The 13115-nt window shown below is 42.3% G+C and overlaps 1 pseudogene; it reads left to right on the forward strand.

Annotated features, from left to right (window-relative positions):
- Positions 1-12344: 12344 nt before the first annotated feature.
- LOC118617975 lies at positions 12345-12438 on the forward strand (annotated as a pseudogene).
- Positions 12439-13115: the final 677 nt, after the last annotated feature.

Raw genomic sequence — 13115 nt, forward strand, 5'->3', positions numbered from 1 at the left:
AAATTTAAAAAAAAAAAAGAGAGAAAGAAAGGGAAGAAGGGAGGGATGGTGGGAGGGAGGGAGGGAGGGAGGGAGGGAGGAAGGAAGGAAGGAAGGAAGGAAGGAAGGAAGGAAGGAAGGAAGGGGAGAGAAGAGGAGAGGGAGGAAGGGAGACAGAAAGAGAAAGTTTTATCTTGGTAGATTTTATTAATTGAAGGCTCTTTGGGATGAGTCTATGAAATTAACAATCTCCTTGACAAGCAGTGTTTTTCATCTCTCCTAAGAGATTCTACTGTTTGTTTTAGACGTTTCTCATCAGCCTTCTTTTATGATTTTGCAGTTTAGACATGAAACAGAAGGACAACTCGGGCTTGGGGATCAAAAAGAGTGTCTGTGGCCAATCCTGCTACAGGACAGGTAACTACTAAATACAGGGAAGTTGGCCTCCTTCCTGCGCAGCATCTACTTTCTGACAATCAGGGATTTCTCTAACAGTTTGGTCTTCTTAGTACAGGATTAAACGTTTATCATCCTCGATGATAAATGTTCCCCATATGCATGAAGAGCCAGCCACATCCTCAAGTGGAGGTTTGAGAGGTATATGTGCTAATGTAAAGATGTATAATAAGAGAAGAGGAACAGGAGTTAATTCAGGTTAGTATCAGTTTCACATGTCACAGACTTGAATCATGCACGTAGATTTCTTACTGTCCCCACCCTATCGTAAGGTCAAGGTCTTGGCATTGTGGAAGGAGATTCTCCATGGAAAGGAATGTCTTTGCCATGTCAGCATCATGTGTTCCCTGAGTTTTAATAAAATGGACCCTGTATTAAAGATAATTAAGCATATATTAAATATTGTGGTGTTTGCATATCTCTCTGGCAGGATCTAGCCATTTTAAAAGTTCATCCTGGTTCCTGTTACAGAGGAAACATTGACCCCAGAAATCTCTTAGGTTTGAGAATGTCTCTCAGCAATGTGGCACAGACTGGAGAAAGATCAGAAACAAAGGTAGAAACCAGAGGGTTTTCACCAAAAAAAAAAAATGAGTCTGAACATGGGACTTCTTGGAATTTAGTTCATCAGGGCATCCTATTGCTATAAATCCCCTCAAGGGGCTTGTTCATTGGTAATCAAAGCTTAAACCCTGAACTAAAAAGAACTCACTGGTTAGAAACAATACACAGAGCAGAGTGATCAATTAATCTGAATGGCTAATATGTTGAATGTTCTTTGTATGCCAAATGAAACGTCTCCATTCATAAGACAAAATCCTTAGACTCGATTTCCACTTAAAATAGCAGAAATAACCTTGAGCCAGGGCACTTCCTGAAGAATCCAAGGTTTTACAACTGCAGAGTTATATCCTCTGGACTACTGTTCATCAGAAGGTTTTTGTCTTACCTTTTTGAGACCTAATATCTCTCTGCCCTAAAAGAACTGAGGTTTATGGGAAAGTTATTGAGTTTTCTGTTGGAAAGGATCTTCCCATTGATCTTTGCCTTCTCTTCCAAGTCAGACAGACTTCTCCCTTGTCATGGGCATTTTTTAAAACTACATATTCAGACAACTGGGGCTATTCATAGAGACCTTGTAAAAGTACTCGTGATTTTCATGTTCTTGGAGGACAGAAACAAAAGTCTGTTTCTCCTCCAAAAATGGACTTACCTCCTTTGCACACGAAAACTAAACTCCTCAGCATGAAATTGTATCTGAGTTATCACTTACCAAGTCGTTAGCTTCTAAACTACTCCATAGTCACAGTTTCCATCCCCAGGTTGGTTGTGGTTTGACTGTTTCTATTGGCTTGTCTCTCAGAATTTCTCTTTTCTTTTCTTTTCTTTTTTTTTTTTTTTTTTTTGCAGGCCTTGGATTATTTGTGGAAAAATAATATATGTGTATATGTATTATTTTTAATCTTATCTTTGCAGATGCTATATTTACAATATTATGTGTATTAGAACACTCTAGAATAATGGTTTAAACTTAAAAGGAAGAAAAGTACTGAGTCTGGTTTAAACAAAGAGCTATGCTTCCTTTAGAAAGACATGGAGCCCCATTGTTTCCATTTTTTTAAGCAATTTGCTTACAAACTGTCTTCCATGGGCTTAACCATGGTCTTACTTTTCACCTTCTTAATCTTTTTGCTTAGAGTTAGTCTTGATTCTCAAGAACTATCATTTTTATATCAGTATAAGTGTAATGCAATATCTGACCCATCAAAACTACTATTCCTTGGGGACAAATGTTAAATATACCATAAAATAGTGAGATAAGACCCTGAGTTAAGAAATGCAGATGGATTTAGGAAGCCCCCTTCTTTCTTAAGTGTTTAAAATATTTCTCCTCCAAAGACTACATTTGCCCCAGTGATGTCAATTTGCCACCATGGTTTGCGTAGTATCTGCAAACATCTCCCTCGATGCAAAGTGGAGTTCACATGACATGCACACTAGTCATTCTCCTGTACAAATAGCTGTGCTGTCCAATGCGGCCACGTGAAATTCAAGAAAGAGTCGCTCACCCTGCCCTGCACTTCACTTTCCTCCTGGCCAGGAAGCTGGTGTTCACAGTAGGTTTCGGCTTCCTATGACACCACTGCAAATGTTTATGGATATTATGGAAAACTTATTTTAAAATCTTGATTTCCTTTCAGCATATTTACATACTGTGTGCTGATTAATAAATTAGGCACCAATCATGTGTAAATCGATGTAAATCACTAGTTTATGTACATAATATAAACTGTGTAAACTTCAGTTTTCAGGCAGGGCCCAAGTTCAGCTAAACCTATGAATCTTAAAGAAAAATAAAAAAGATAAAAATAAATAAAAACCAAAGCATTTCACAAGTCAGAATGGGAAGAGGTATGACGAATGGCCCAAACTCGAGGTTGCCCCAGCAAAGGAAGCAGACACACAGGACCTGGTAGGGTCCATACACTGCTTAAGTCACAGGAACCTCCTCTTTGCTCCTTCAGGACAAAAGTGGAGTTTCTCCCAACTGTTTCTACTGTTTCCTCACTTGATCCCAAAGCAAGGGAAATGACAAGATACAGAGGAAGGCGTTTTAAGGGCTCATGTGTCCGATGTATCAACTCCCAAATGTCTCTTGTTACTTCTTACTGACCATCCAAGACATCTTACTGAAATAGGACCAAGGAGGTCACCCATACCTTGATGGACAAAATAGGACTCAGTTTTTATTTTCCATCCATCAAATACATTCGGAAAGCTACTTTGTCATCTTAATCCTAAGAAATTGTAGGACATAAGAAATGAGTTATATTTTTGAGAACTATCTTGCTAAGTTACCCTAGGAAATAACTACTTTTACTGACTCCAGTGGATTCAGGTTTCTACATATCTGTCCTGAATATTGCCAAAGAGGACGAATCATTTTAATCAGGATCATTTCTCTCAGACATGTTCTCTTTGGGTCTTTTTGAAATGTCTGATGTGTTTAACAGACATACATGCATTTTCTAAAATCTAAACAACCGATAACATGAGGCATCATCAAAGAGATGACTTCAAGGACCACACGAGTTTTCCAAAAGGGTGAAAAGACTACTATAGAAAGAAATGTAAGTCAAATTCACAGTATGCTTAAAACACACTCCTCTACCCAAGATAAATGCCACCTTTAACGTGAGGTGGAAAGTGTACTGGACTGGGAGTCAGGAGAATTGGGTTCCAGCCCTGGGTCAGGCCACATCCAAGCCCTGTGACCTTAAGCAAGTCATTTAACCTTCCTGACTCTTGGTTTTCTCATCCTGAAGGTGAGGAATTTGAGTGACATCTCCGAAACCCCTGGCAACTCTAAGCTCTCTGATTCTGAAGAACGTAATGCTCTTCATTCCTAGCTTCCGTTGGTCATTTCTGGTTTGGTCTCTGGACTATCTTCACTTCTCAGAACCATCATTCCAACATCTTCATTTCAAAAGCTAAATCTTCCTAGAACTTAGGGTCCCAGGACTGGTTCTGTAGTTCTCCTCTGATCAAAACTTCTTCACAATGTTGAAAAGGGACACGTTCAGAGTAAACTGAAGGCACTGAACTAGAGTCGTTTCCTTACTTATAATAAAATCTAAGTGCTAGACTATAGTGTAAGAACTTTTCATAGGAATGAAGACAACCAGGTTGGTTGTTTTCAAACAGGTAACAAGTAAAAGAAAGGCCAGTTTTCTCTCCTCCTGGGCCAAGCGCCTCCCTGTGGTAAATGTCCGTCCTTGAACACGCTTTCCTTGTGCTGACGGCAGTACGCATGCAGTCCCGGGCAGGTTCAAAGGCAGTTCCATGAGAAACGGGCTAGCTCATACATTTTGTTTTGGAAGGATTTTCTTATGGCATACATATCCCTAACCTTAACTTATAGGCAAAGTCAAGCAAGTGGATAGAGAGAAAAACAAACCTCATTTTCAAAAAGTGCAAGCCAATACCATGGAAAGAAGACAAGGCAAAACTAGGACAGAAATAAACCCATTTGGGGAGGTGACAGAGCGGAATAGAGTAACAGTGGTGAAGGCCAAAAACCAAATGTGAAACTTAAGTTCTCTGAGAAGAGAGTAGGCAGACAGGATGGTTTCTCGGGTGGTTAACCAGGAATTCCTTGTGCTATGTTCTGGATGGGTTGAGCACAGACCCACTTGTCTTGACCTATCAAAGTATAGTCCCTCACTATCCTAGAGAGTCATCTTAGCATCTGTGCAATGGTAGCTTTCCATACACTGCCTACCAGAAAGAATTGGAGTCTCCTTACACTGAAGAGCAGGGATTACACATAACTTCCTAGCATTACTATCACTTTATGTAGCTAAGAAAACACCATGTACTTGGGTACTTACAAAGCTCTCCTTGAGTGAGGGAATGACCTGCCCACAGGACAGCTCTCCATTTCCATGGGTATTTCAGAGGTGCCTCTGTTTGCGGGGTACTCCTGGACCGACTCCTGCAGCTGTATCTTCCTCTGCACAAACCCTCTCTGTGGAAAGCCGGGCACAGAGTTCAAATCTGCTTCTTGCAAATAAAAGCACCTGGAACTGCTTCATGGCACGCGGCAGCAGTTCTGAGCTATCTGGAGCCTTCTTGAATCCACTTTCCTAAGTCTTTGCTCTTCACCAGAGAATGTACATGGTTCATCCTGGTGAATTATGGCCAAGCTCCGCAACCTCAGTATTTACTGGGAGTGGGGGAAGGTTAAAGGGAGGAAATGACAGGGGGAGAGAAGCATGGGAGAAAACCTCCAACTCCCTCCCGCCGCCCCCATGCTTCACCCCTTCCTTCTCCCTGCTGTACTGAATGGTGTATACATCCTGCTCTTGGTTAGAATTCTCCTTATTAACAGTGTTATATACATATAAATATATATATAAATATATAAATATATTCCTTTTTTCAGCCCTGTAGACATAAACAGAACTTTCCTTGATATAAACACATGGCCATTTTTTTTTTGTTTGGTTGGTTTTTTTTTTTTTTGGTTGTTCGAGGTTTTTAATTTTTGTTTATTGGGTGGATTTTTCTTTCTCCTGGATACTAGCTCTGTGAAGGAACATAAAAAGCGCAGTGTGTGTAAAAAAAAAAAAATACTATTAAAGAAAAGCTTTTTTCCTTTTCTTTCTCAATGTATTTAAATTCTGTTTCTTCTGTTACTTTACACGTATGAATGCTCTGCTCTTCTGTGATCTTAAAACAAAATGAAATAAACGTGAAAAGGAGATGTGTCTTCATTGACCTGGGTCAGTGAGCTTGTGGTTGACTGCGCGGCTTCTTGGAGTAAGCACAAATTACCACAGGGAAGCTAAAGATAAAGCATTAAGAAGTTCTTGATTGTTAGACAGGACTGAGACCTTAACACACACCCCCCAAAAAAACATTAGGGGACATATTCATTCTTCAGTCTCCATTAAGGGTCATGTCTAAGGGTTAGTTTTCATAGGATCCTACCTGATAGAATTAGGAAGAACTAAGGTACCTTCCAAAGACACCTATTTATTCTACTTGTCAAAAAAGCCGTTTGTGTTCTATTCTTGCTGAGACCTCTTACCTTCACCGGATGTTTTCAGAATCTGCAGAAAATCCCTGGAGCATTGCACAGGACAGACAGGAGGTGGCAGGAGATGTTGAGAAATAAGCAACCCACAAACCAAATAGGTGAGGCTGATCCACAGTATATCAGAAGTGATTGCGAGGGTCTAAAGTTTGACTCTTAGGAGTCAAACTGGGTCAGAAAAAAAAAGCAAGAGAACTGATCCTAACTTGGGGTAGGGTGGTTGGGAGAGAGGGTAGGGCAATGAGGATTCATGGTCAGTCCCAGTCATCAGCAAAGGGGCTCAGAAGCAAAACCCTTGATTCAAAGAGACAGTATTAAGAATTCAATGTCCCCAGATTTGAATTTTATATAAAACTCTGAAAATGAACTTCTTTGCCAAACTCAAGCTTAAAGAGCCAGTGCTCAAACAAGACAGCCCTCATATCAGACACCATGAATTCGGGGTCCTCCAGCCACCCTCATTTCTGATCAGCTGGCAAAAGTATCTGCTCTGATTTAATAATTTCTAGAATGACTTGACTCAGGAAAGTGTTATACTTCTGATTACAGCTTTATTATAGCAAAAGGGTGCAAATCAGAACCAGCCAAAGGAACAGACACGCAGTGCAGAGTCTGAGAGAGTCCCCAGGGTGAAGTGTCCACCATCTTCTCCCTGTGGAGCCGGACACATGGCCCTCCCAGTACACCGATGTGTGACAGCACACAGGCTGGTGCCCAGGCTTTGGTGCCCAGAGTGTATATAGGCGTCTCATACTGAGGCATGACTGACTGAATCACTGGTGACCCTATTGAACTCAATCTCCAGGCTCCCTCCCCTGCCAGAAGTTCAAGCTGGTATCCCCGTCACATGACTCAAGCTTCACTGCTTTAACCACATGGCTGGTCTTTCTGACGTGGCCAATACCATTCTAAGTCATCTTGGCGTACAGTCATCTAGGGGCCCACCATGAGTCAACTCATTGGCATCAATATCAGGTGTGGCCCAAAGGGGACCAACATGAATAACAAAGAAACTCCTACTACAGATGCTCCTCAACTTACAATGGGGTTACCTCTGGAGAAACCCATTCCATAAGAAATGGAAAATATCATAAGTCAAAAATGCATTTAATACAACTAACCTGCTGAGCACCATGGCTTAGCCTAGCCCACAGTAAACATGCTCAGAGCACTTACACTGGCCGACAGTAGCGCGACTCTCTTGAGTTTCATCTCAAGAATAATTGCCTTTCTCTTCTCACCAGAAGCAGGAGACACTGATGGGTGTTTTATAGACATGATGGAATGCAAAAACACAAAACACAATATCTAAAAATTACTGGCACACAGTGCACTGTAATCAGTTATTTACCCTCATGGTCGGTGCGGACTGTGTGCTGTGTCTCGCTGCTACTGCTCAGCACCATGAAAGCATTATCCTACGTATGGTCCTAGCCCAAGAAAAGATCCAGATTCCAAGTATGGTTTCTACTGAATGCAGAATTGTAAGTTGATCTACCTTAGTGGGGGAATGGCTGTTCTTGGAAGTTTTCAAGGACCTAGAGGTTACCTCCAGGAACCAGGGACAAAGGCTAGCCAAAGTCTTTTTTATTTTTTGTTAATCTTCCCCCAAGGATAGTTTTCCACTGATGCTATAGATAGAGTGGAAGGGCAGGAGGGAGAGAAAGAGAGAGAAACATCTATGTGAAAGAGACACATCGATTGGTTGCCTTCTGCATGACCCCGACTGGGATCAGGGAAGAACCTGAAACTCTTGACCGGGAATCGAACCCTCGACCCTTCGGTACACAAGCCAATGCTCCAACCACTGAGCCAAATGGCCAGGGCCAAAGTCTTTATTATACATCTCTCATAGCCAGTCTTGTAGAAACCACTTGGAGTCTCTGATAGCCCAGATGGCTTGAGATTGAATTTCCTTTAAGCCACAGAAGCTTCAAGTTCCAAAGTTAACACCACCTTAAGGCTTTGCCATTATTAGTGCCTCAGAAGAAATTCCTCCTAGTATACCCCATTTTTAAAAATGTCCATCTATTGCCCTGGCCAGTTTGGCTCAGCGGTTAGAGTGTCGGCCTGCGACCCAGAGAGACCAGGGTTCGGTTCCCGCTAATGGCAGGTGACTCGGTTGCAGTTTGTCCACGGCACTGCTTGGGTCGTGTGGGTGGCAACCACTCAATGTGTCCCTTTCACGTCAATGTTTCTCTCTCTCTCTCTCTCTCTCCCCCCCCACTCTATCTGAACAAAAATATCAAAAAATGTCCTCAGGTGAGGATAAAAAATAAAAAAATAAAATGTCCATCTATTTAAAAGTATGTTCAAAACAGCCTGTGAGAGCTGGAAAGAAGGTGCATCTGTGGTTCTCACCTCTGAAGGAAAGAGCCATGTTTTTCCATCCTTGTGATCCTGATAAACATGCTTCCCAGGTCTGGCTGACCCCTCCCAACTCAACTGTTCCCCAGCCCAGACCAGCTACCTGCCCTGAATAGATTAGCCAGGCTTGAAGAGTAATGCAGCCCTTTCCAGGAAGAAATGAGGCAAGAGGAGACCCGCGTCACGCCCGTCAAATACGTATGGGCTCTCCCAGGACACAGACATTCCCGTACCCTCCCCCTCTACCTTCCCTCACTCACCACGTTCTAAGAGCTGGAGACTCTGTCTCAGGAGGTGACGAGTAATACAAAGTGGAAAGGTGCAGAGATGAATTCTTTTTTTACAAACTCCATCTTTTGGTGAGAAATCCTAAACCAGTATTCCTCTTTTTATTTTTTTAATATGAAACATGTTGTATTATGGAAATAAGACCTTACACAACTGTGCAAGAAGCTGGGCAAGGAAGGGTCTGCAAAGGGAACGCGGAGATCCGCCCGTCTGAAGCACTATTGTTCCAGATGGACACGCAGGAGCGTGCAAGAGAATATGGAGTGGGGTGGTGTGGGAGAGCTGGCCTTGCTTTGTGGGTCCACCTGAGGTTCCCGCATGTAGGTCAGCAGCGCAGCATCAGCAAGAAGATCAGGACACAGATGAAGGTGAGAGAAAAGCAAGGCAGAATTCTCTGTCTGTCTCTCGTGGCACCTGACTGTGATATCTTCGGACAGTGTGACTGCTGTTTAACTTCCATGTGTAAATTCCATTTTGGAGCCAGCTTTAACCAGGAGCCATATCAGGAAAGGGATTCTGGGAAACAGGGTGCCTGCTAAGCCAGCTGGTCACAGTAGGAAACCACCACAGACTTTAACCTCTGCTTTCATACTATATACTTCCATTTTGTATTTCTTTTTTACCTATATGTACACACATGTGCACACACACACACAAATGACCCCAAACTCTACGAGTAGAAAGATTTTTATCTGTCTCATACACTTCAGTGTCTAGATCAATGCTGGACATATAATAAATACAGGGTGGGGCAAAAACAGGTGTACAGTGGTTTGTATGGAAAATAATACAATAATGAATAAATAATACAAAAATAAACTCAGTGTTCTACATACTTGAAATTTTATTCAATGAATAATCATTGGTTGAATTTTTTTTTAATCCTCACCAGAGGATATTTTTCCATTTATCTTCCAATAGAGTGGGAGGGAGAGAGAGAAAAAAGAGAAACATCAATGTGAGAGACACACATGAATTGGTTGCTTCCTGCAGGATCCTGACTGGGACCAGGGACCAAACCGCAACCAAACTGCAATCAAGGTATGTGCCCTTGACCAGAATCAAACCCAAAACTCTTTGGTCTGCGGGCCCACACTTTAACTGCTGAGCCAAACCGTCCAGGGATGGTTGAATTTTTTATTGCTACCTGGGTATGTGCCACAATTAGTGGTTCTTTCAGGACTTTCATTTATTTTTTTCCTTAATTGATTTGAGAGAGAGAGGAAATGAGAAGGAGAGAGAGATAAAAACATTGATGAGGGAGGACATCAATTAACTGCCTCCTGCATGCTCCCCACTGGGAACTGGGCCCATGACCTGGGCATGTGTTCTGACCAGGAATTGAACTGGCAACCTCTTGCTGCATGGGTCGATGCTCAACCACTGAGCCACACTGGCCAGACTCTTTTAGGACTTTCAATGTCTTAGTCCTCTGTCAGTGATGGGCTTCAGCATCTGGTGCTTTCCACAGGTGCGGAGATGCTTGGCAATAGATGCGCCTGCAGGATCTTAGGAGACTTCTAATGCTAGAATATAAGGCCACCGGACAGTCTTATGACAGACATATTAGGGGTAGAATTTATGTCTGTTAAGAGTCAGCCAGCCATGAAGAAAATGTGACTCTAGAAACATGTAAGATGAGGAAGTGCAACTCACTATAGGAACCGAGGTCTTTACAAGACATTTAACCAAATGAACTCCCAAGACCTGAACACCTGATGCTGAAAACATGCATCTCCATGGCTTAATTCCTGCTTTCCCGTGGCCAAAGCTGGCAATCCAGTCCATCTGCATTAGCTCTTCTTTCTCTTGTACTTATTTCTGAGCTTCCAGACAGAAAGAAGGCCATTGCTGGCCTCAGACTGAGTGGACTTCTCAAAGGAGAGGGTCACACCAGCCGGACATCTATGTACAGGCAGACGCTCAAGTCTCCAGCGAAGATTCAGTGACTTGCTTCTCGCGTATCCACTTCCTGAACCTAGGTTTTGTCAGCCATAGATTAATGATCCTGACCCAAACCAGGCTTCTTGTTGTTCTGGAAGGATCCCAGTTACCCACTTCTGCTCACATCCTGAATGAATACTGAAATGAAAACACAGGAGAGTGAGTTTCCAAGGAGAGTTAGTGTTAATACAGGCCGCAGCCTGCTGTGAACAGAAGTCCTATTGGCTTTCCCCATGAGTCTCTTTTTCTTACTCTTGCCGATACACACCAGATCATAACTGGAACACACCGAACTTTTTTTTTCCTCTTTAAAGCATGCTACATAGGCAATAGGCTCCTCACCGTCCCAAAGTCCTTTTGAAAATAAGAAGTAATAAAGCAGAGGTTAAAACAAAAAAAATTTTTGGTGGATACAGTCACTGTTTTCATTAACATTTTAAATGGTTATTTTTAATGGTACATTTAACTAAAGCAAACTTATTCATGGGAAAAGAATGTGGCCATTAAAATCGGCATCTGCTGAACAAACTGAGGCTCCGTGTTTGGTGAAGCATGAGTATAACACCAAGAATATCACGTGCTAACAGCAGACTCATTAGCATTAATTGCTGTATTTAGTCCCACTTAACACTGCCTGTAGCCCAGCTGGTGTGGCTCAGTGGCTGAGCAATGACCCGTGGACCAAGAAGTCGCTGGTTCGATTCCCGGTCAGGGCACATGCCCAGGTTGCAGGCTCAGTCCCCAGTGGGGGATGTGCAGGAGGCAGCCAATCATCCTCTCTCATTGATGTTTCTATCTCTCCCTCTCCCTTCCTCTCTCTCTAAAAATCAATAAAAACATATTTTTTTTAAAAACCTGCCTATATATATATATATATATCACACCCGCAAAATACATTAGTCTTTTAAAAATAAATACACCCTAAAGTATTATCACATAAATAACAACGGAACTAATTCAAGATCGGCATGTGTGATGTTGTGTTGAGAAAAAAAGGAGAGCTAATGATATCGGTGGACTGGCAGCTTGACCATAGAAAACCACCCTTCGTCAATAGGGTACAAAATTCAACCTAAAGAGAGACTCACACCCTGGTTGTTTTTGTTCAGTGGTTAGAGCCTGAGTCCTTAGATCAAAGGCACATACCTCAGTTGCGGGTTAGATCCCTGGCCCTGGTTGGGGCAACCAATCGATGTGTATCTCTCACATTGATGTTTTTCTCTCTTCCTCCCTCTCTCTCTATCTAAAAAATAAAAAAAAATTTTAAATCCATGGAAAAATATCGTCAGTTGAGGATTAAAAAATAAAAAAGAGGCTCGCACAGAAGGGTGTGGCAGCTGCGATGTACAGTTCCTCTCCAAAACGTAACCATTTGTTCAGTGGGAGTGGTGGAAGAAAACGAAGAGGTGTGAATACACAGATACCAATTTGGGTTCATTCATTTGTTTTGTTCATTCACAAATCTTCCTGCGTGTGGACCAGGCACCAGGCTTAATGAGTCTCTTGCTCCCTGAGGGCAAGCTCCTGCCTTCTGGAGTCTGTTTGGCTGCAAAGACAGACTTTTAACAAAAATGTATCAATAAATCAATCTTTTAATGATGCAAATCAGATATTTTAAGGATGCTTTCAAGGTCCGGACATTTTACCAAACCACTGTGTAAGCCTAGAGCTGGGCCCAGATGGAACTAAGGTCATTAGAAGATGGGGCTGGGGGCTCGCTTCAGCAGCACATGTACTACAATTGGAAGCAAACATGGAAGATTAGCATGGATGACACGCACATTCTTGAAGCATTCCATATTTTCTAGGGATTAGAAAAGCAGGCCCAGGAGGAAGACCCATTTAAAACGCCTGCTCAGTCCAGCCAGTGTGGCTCAGTGGTTGAGTGTCAATCCATGCAACAAGAGGTCGCCGGTTTGATTCCCGATCAGGGCACATGCCCAGGTTGTGGGTCTGATCCCCAGAGCGGGGCATGCAGGAGGCGGCCAATCGATGTGCTTTCTAATTGATGTTTCTCTCTCTCTCCCTCTCCCTTCCTCTCTTTGTAAAATTAATAAAGGAAAAAATAAGTAAATAAATAAAAGTCCTGCTCAAGTGTCAGGTAAAGAGACATAACATCTGAAGGCAACAAAGCAAGTCTTCCCATTGTAGTAGGTCCCAAAATCAGCTCCTTAAGCATCTTCATCTTCTCCATTTGACAGAAGACGGCTTTCCTTCATTAGAGTGTGTACAAATAAACTTACTTTTGCATTATAAAAAAAAAATGAGGCTGGGAATAGGCTTGTGAATGGAGAGGCCCTTTTCAGAATGTTTGCTTTGAGATACGTCCCAATTCCTTCTTTTCCTCTTAAGTTATTTGATTGAACAATACTTGCCTCCATATCATTGTTTCCTCAACTTGGAGGTTCACACTACTCTCTATCCCCTCTGGAATTTTTGTCACTTATCATGTGTCACTGTAAAACAGGTTTAGTGTTTTGGC

The sequence above is a fragment of the Molossus molossus genome, unplaced genomic scaffold (assembly GCF_014108415.1).
Source record: "Molossus molossus isolate mMolMol1 unplaced genomic scaffold, mMolMol1.p scaffold_m16_p_5, whole genome shotgun sequence".
Taxonomy (NCBI): domain Eukaryota; kingdom Metazoa; phylum Chordata; class Mammalia; order Chiroptera; family Molossidae; genus Molossus; species Molossus molossus.